Below are 6,739 nucleotides of genomic sequence, written 5' to 3'. Positions count from 1 at the left end.
ATCAGGCGATTCGGTGATCGTTGTTGTATGGTGCACCAGACTATCTGGTGATTTCGTAGCAGAGACAGTTTTTTCAGCAGTTTCCAAATGGAAGGAGCAATGGCTATTGGATCCCTTAGGGCTATAAAAGGACCCCTAGGCGTCCATACTCAAGAGACCAAGAATCCCAAGTGCAACAATACATTGTAGACTCATTGCAAATCATTCTGCTCTCCCTCTCTTGTGTATTTCTCTCTAGTTTGTGTAGAGGCCAAGTTATAATTAGAGAGAGGAGAAGTGCTGCTAAGAGCTAGAGCAAGATCCTGAGTGCATTGTTACTCTGTCGGAGTGCTGTCAAGAAGATTGTAAGCAGTCGCGGCAACGTTGTAACAAACATCGACATAGTGGAAGGCTCTATGTGTCGCATTGACATATCTGAGAATTCAAAGGACAGAGTAAGATACTCCAAGCCAAGGTGTGGCTAACTCCAACGAGGATTAGGCAAGCATTTCAAGATTGACTAAACCTCAGTAAAAATCCCTATGTCCTGCGTGCTCTGTGATGTGTCTCTTGTCTTGACTATATTTTTGTTCTTTGTCTTTTGCTTTATTACTGTGTGCACTATGTATACTCTTATGAAGTGTCCCAAATCATTTGGGACTCAAATGTGATTCAAATACTAGTCCTAGGAGGCTAGTATACACATTTATACATCAGATGGTTCCAGATCTGTTTAAACGAGACAAACCTATACAAGTGACGATCAACTTTAAGAGTTGGTCCACAATTCGGAACATATCATCAGAGTGGGACTCAAGCAGTCCAATATACGTAGCAAAGCAAATCAGGGGTCCAACAGCCACCGGTATGGTTAGGAAACAAGAGTAACTCTTACCCAATCAACGATCTCCTTCTCTAAAAAACAACAAATAAGCAAGAGTGAGTACTTACGTACCAAGCAACCTACCTTCACCCACAGAATGGGGAAATCAGATATAATACATGGAGTATGTTGAGCTTATGATATTTTGCAGAAAAAACATTTTTGATGCAGGGCTATTTTGTAAAACATCTTATTTTCAAAACACATCCTCACCAAAAGGAGCAGTATTTTTTTCAAAATAGGACCGAATCCCCTGGACTAAACAATTCAGGAATCTCAGTAGTTTCTCACCGGTTTTTATTTCCAAAAATAGCTACTAGACTTCCCATCCACCATAGCTCACGGCTCAACCGTTGGACCTTTCAAAAACCATTTTCAAAATATTTTGGAAAACAAAACACTAATTGTTAAACCAAGCCATAACTCATCCATAACCGTGGACACGGACTATTCGAATAGGTTTTTGACTCTGTGTAAAGGTGTACACTTTACCCACTAGTCCGTTTTGTGCAATCTCACTGTCGTGAGATCTGAATACCGAAACTCTCTCCTCCCTTGGACGTCTTTACCTTAATGGTTATATCGAAAGGAACAAGGCCACCTCCATTCCCAAACTAGGACAAAAACATTCCCCTGCCTTGTCCTCCCGGTGCTCCCCAGCCACCATAACATTGGGGTGCAGACATGCAAGTTTGGATCAAGCGACTGCCCATATAGTCTCAAGCCGTTGTACTTGATAAGAGTACAAGCAGTGAAGAATGACAAACCAATCCTTATACAAGACGAGACAATCCTTCATGCTCATACCTAACTCAGCTGAGCCAACTCCATAGGGCCTTCCCAAACCAGGGAGTCCTAATCATCCCGCTCATGGTGGTGATAGTGATAACCGTTCACCCTTTTTTCAAAAACAAGTTTTTTTTGAAAAACCACACCTTTTTTCAAATCATTTGTAAGGCTGGGTGGCCATATTAACATGTCCCTTAGTAGCAAAATAATATCATGCATAAAATAATAGGCTGAGGGATGTGTTTGAAATATAGGTAAGTTATTCATCAAAGGGTTCTAGTGAGATTGCCTTTGCTTTAATCGGCGAAGGGGCGAGAGCTCGCAGAACTAGCTTCTTGCTTCACCGTCTGGCATAGACTCACGGAACTATCCTTCACATGACAACACGAACGCTCCAATAATTACACGACAAGAACAAGCCAACACACAAACCAGCAAGTATATCAACAAATTTTTAATATAGTGGTCAAGAATGGTGATATATGGATGGGTAGAGTCTTGGGCAGAATCTGTGTCATGTAGTGTTGTGATATTACTTGTGGTGGAGTGTAGGTGCTTACCAGAAGGGTGGATTGGAGGTGAAGCGACTCTATGTGTGTAGTCAATAGAGCGGGGTAACTAAGCGTGTGGGTTTTCCTTGGGTGTGGAGAGGGAGAGGGTAATTAGGTGTATTTATAGCTGGGTACATGTGGTCTAGTACGATAGAGTTCACTTTTTATAATAATAGTGGTGAAGGAATTGTCTGACTCAGTTCAAATGGGGAAATTATAGGCAGGATATGGGACAAGAGTATTTTTGGAGTTTTCTGGAATATGAATCATGCTTAAGGGATGACATGGTTGGATAGATGATAATTTGGTAGAAATTTAGAAACAAGAATTGTCAAAATCTGAGTTTGGATGGAGGAGTTTTGGATTTTATAATCATATGAATTAGAAAAAGAAAAGGAAAAAGGAATATTCCTGGAATATTCCAAAATTTGAATATTTGGGGATATTCAGAAAATATTTTTGAGCAGAGTGCCAGAATTTATTTCTGGACTGTTCATGAGCAGAGGTTTATGTTGGTGGCAACTGTTCCTACCTACTATGTCACCTGAACAACAGTCAGGCGGGACCGAGACAACTGTGATATCCTGGTCTGGGTGGGATCTGGTACCTTAGACTAGGTTTTAATAGGATTGACAACGTACCCTAGTCATACTTTTACATTGCAAAGATTCCAACAACTCCATTTCGAGCCGTGGCCTTTGAGCATTGGAGAATGGAGAGGGGAGCACTGCTCCACGCTAGCACGTAAGATGTAACCAGGTTCGGGCACACTACACACGGCACGCTGGCATGTCGCAGGCGGCAGTCGACAACAATGGGGCTTAGGGACGCGAGACACTAGCAGTCGGTGACTAAGGCTATCTCTAGCCAGCAATTCCTCTATCTCATCTCCTATTTCAATCTTCTCTCTGCAAACAATGTTAAACAGTCTAAGTGTTGGAGGAGGCATCGTAGCCTGCCGAGACGAGCCGTTGAGGGAGAGTCTAGCCTTTAGCGATGACTAGCAAAGTGCAGCTCCTCGGTATGACCACGCTGCCACGCAAGTGCGATGTGTCGTCACCGCTTCTTGGGGCCGCACCCAACTTGGAGAGATGGTGGAGTGGGTTGAGAAGCTGCCCTATGTTGGGTGACTTAGGCTGTCTCCAGCAGGAGACTGTAAAGGGTCCTGTACTCTAAATGTAGGGGACGGTCAGGTCCTTTATCCCTCCAGCAAGGAACTCTAAAGCGTCCTCTAAAATTTAGAGGATGGCATGCATCCGCTATCTGTAGAGGGTGCACTACCAGAATTTGGCTCTTTGCCGAGTGCCATATTCTTTGCCGAGTGTTTTTTTCGGACACTCGGCAAAGTAGCTCTTTGCCGAGTGCCATGCAAAAAACCCTCGGTAAAAGAAAACACTCGGCAAAGAAGCTCTTTGCCGAGTGTTTTATTTTTGACACTCGGTAAAGAGTTTCTTTGCCGAGTGTCTTTTTTTGACACTTGGCAAAGGGCTCTTTGCCGAGTGTCACAAATACAACACTCGGCAAAGAGCTCTTTGTCGAGTGTTTTTGCTCCAACACTAGGCAAAGACAATTTAAAAATCACATTTTAAAGTAGTAAATTAACTCAAATGAAAAAGTTTTCAACTACAAATTTGTATAACTCAACATGATGTATAATTTATATATTGAACATTTTTTCATATGACAAAATAAAAATAAATTTGTTCATAAAACCTATATCTCTCTCGTAGTTTATGAAACTACGAGTGAGACGTATAGAATTTGTGCATATTGTTAGATTCATCATGTGATATAAACAAATGACCAAGCAACCAAAATAAACTTTGTAGATCTTGAGAAGTTATAGAAGTTTATAGTTGACAACTTTTTCATTTGAAGTCATATTGTCAACGAAAACTACGTCTGAATTTAAAAAATTTAAAATTTGAATTTTGAAAACAACTTCGAAATAAAAAACCACCAACATGAAAATTGTAGGTATTGAAGAGTTTGAAACTTTGTAGTTGACAATGTTTTGGTTTGAAATCATCTTGTTATGCAAAACTATGTTTGAATTTTGAAATTTGAATTTTTCAAATTATCTCGAATGGAAAAACCACCAAAATAAAAGTTGTAGGTCTTGAAATGTAATTAAACTTTGTAGTTGACAATTTTTTGATTTGAAATCATCTTATCATTGAAAATTTCGTGTGAAGTTTTCAAATTTAAAATTCAAATTTTGTAAACGGTCTCGGATGTAGAAACTATTAAAATAAAACTTGTAGATCTCAAAAAGTTATGCAACTTTATAGTTGGTCACGTTTTTAAATGAACTCATTTAGTGCCTTAAATAATCAAATTACTCTCGATTTGTTATAGTACATGGGGAATGAAAACGTAATATAGACATAATTGGTGTAGTAGTGTAGTGGTATAGGAGGGTATACGCGAGAGAGAGGTTGCGAGTTCGAATCTCACTATTTACAAAACATAAAAGTTTGATTCAAAATAATAGTGAAAAATGATAGGGCAATGGGTAAGGTAAAATAGTAGGGTAGGGTTGGAAAGTTGTTCCTAAAATTTAAAAAATGTTTTGCTGTTTTTTTTATTTTTTCGATTCTTAATTTGTTGAGTGTTTTTCTTTGCCGAGTGCTTTTTGACAAAGTCTTTGTCGAGTGTCCGAAAAAAGTACTCGGTAAAAAACCCTTTGCCGATGAAATATTTGCCAAGTGTAAAATAGCCTTTGCCGAGTGTCTTAGACACTCGGCAAAGAACGCGATTCCGGTAATGGTGCTCTATACACTGTACACTTTTTTGTGTCTGTACGCTCACGTGGTGACGAGTAGTAAAAAATAATATAGAATGTCAAATCTAGTACACTGTTGATATAGAGGATGGAATTTAGGGGATATTGCTGGAGATGAAGAAGATATAGAGTACAGAATCTTTTAGAGAGTGATGTAAAGGACAAAGAATATTCCTTTAGGGGATCAAATTTAGGGGACGTTGCTGGAGACAGCCTTAGGGTCTATTTGTTTGGAATTATAATCTGTACAGATTATATATTCTAACTTATTTTAAACTAATGGTTAGAATATATAATCTGTCCATTATAATCCCAAACAAAGTTAGAATATATAATCTGGACATATTATAATCCCAAACAAACAACCCCTTACACATACGAGGGTAATGAGGTTGAGTGGGCTTTGGGCTGTCATGTTGTGGGTCGAATCTACATACTATTAGGTTGTTCGAGTAACCGAGGTCTATAACCAAAGAACCAAACAAAATATCGGTTTCTATCAACTGAGAACTGAATAGGGAACCGAGAACCGATATTTCGGTTTGTTCAGATTCGGTTTTAGAATATTTGGGTTTGGTGTTGTCTCGGGTTTTTTTGCCCAACCGTAGCAGCGAGGGAGGTCATACGTTTGAATCATGCAGAAAACATGTGTGTGAAAAATAATCATAAAAAGTTTGTTTGACACCTATCAAGGGATAGATTCACATGTTTTCTCAAAAAAATCTCATATTATTATTTTTAAATAATTTCTTTAGGCGACCTGACACTTGTCCCCGAAAATACCTACTAGTCTATTATCCTTCTAGAACTTTTTTTATTATATTTTGGATTTTTTTTCTTTCACTGGATTATTTTTCGACCCTGACCCAACATTTGGGACAAGGGATGAACTTCTCGAGAGGGAAGTAGCGGGTTTTGGTAAATTTTACTATTTTTTGTATTGTCTAGTATACACATACTGGACCGGTTTTTTTATATTTCGGGTTATAATTTGAAAATATAAAAGCCAAATTTTGGTTAACGAAACGGATTTCGAAAATTATTAAACGACTTGGGACCCAACCAGTGGCCTTGCTTAAGGAATTTGGCAGCCCAAGATATAGCTTGGTTATACCCTAAACCCAACGTGAAAGGGCATCTAGCGTATCGAATCCAGCGTGCCACTCTCCGGCTGGACCGTTGCAGAGTGGGCAGTTGATCGACCCGTTAGTGATAGGGGCAAAGATTCAGGTGTTTTCTTGACCAGGACCATGTTTTAATCTCTTTTTTAATATGATACCGGAAGGATGTTCTTTCTCTCCCGGCCAAGTTTTTTTTATATCCTAAATCCAATCCCACACAACAAGATGGAAATGACTACATGAGGTGAGGTCAAGGCATGAAGCTAGGGAGAAGAACCGCAAATGACGGTGATAAAAAGTTATTAATTGGTCACTTGAGAGATGGTGACACCTCCTATTGTCGAGCACCCGGAATAGGCGCTCGAGGGCGCGCCTTGCTCTTGCCACTGTGGCATCTACGACACTGATCGAGGAGGTTGACTGGCTAGTCGTTGGTGATGGTTGTGAACACACAGACTCACGAACAGTCGCGTCGCGAACAAAGACTAATTAATCGCAGAGTGAAGGGCGATCTACGACAGTATGATCTTTGTTAACAGAGTAGCGATGATCTTCGTTATCGGTCCGGGCTCGTGTACTCCTTCTCAGCCCAGAGCAGCCAGAGCAGCTTGGTGGTGGTATGTTGTTGGGC

This window comes from Zea mays, chromosome 7, assembly GCF_902167145.1.
Source record: "Zea mays cultivar B73 chromosome 7, Zm-B73-REFERENCE-NAM-5.0, whole genome shotgun sequence".
In the NCBI taxonomy this organism is placed as follows: domain Eukaryota; kingdom Viridiplantae; phylum Streptophyta; class Magnoliopsida; order Poales; family Poaceae; genus Zea; species Zea mays.
This window is presented reverse-complemented; position numbering follows the sequence as displayed.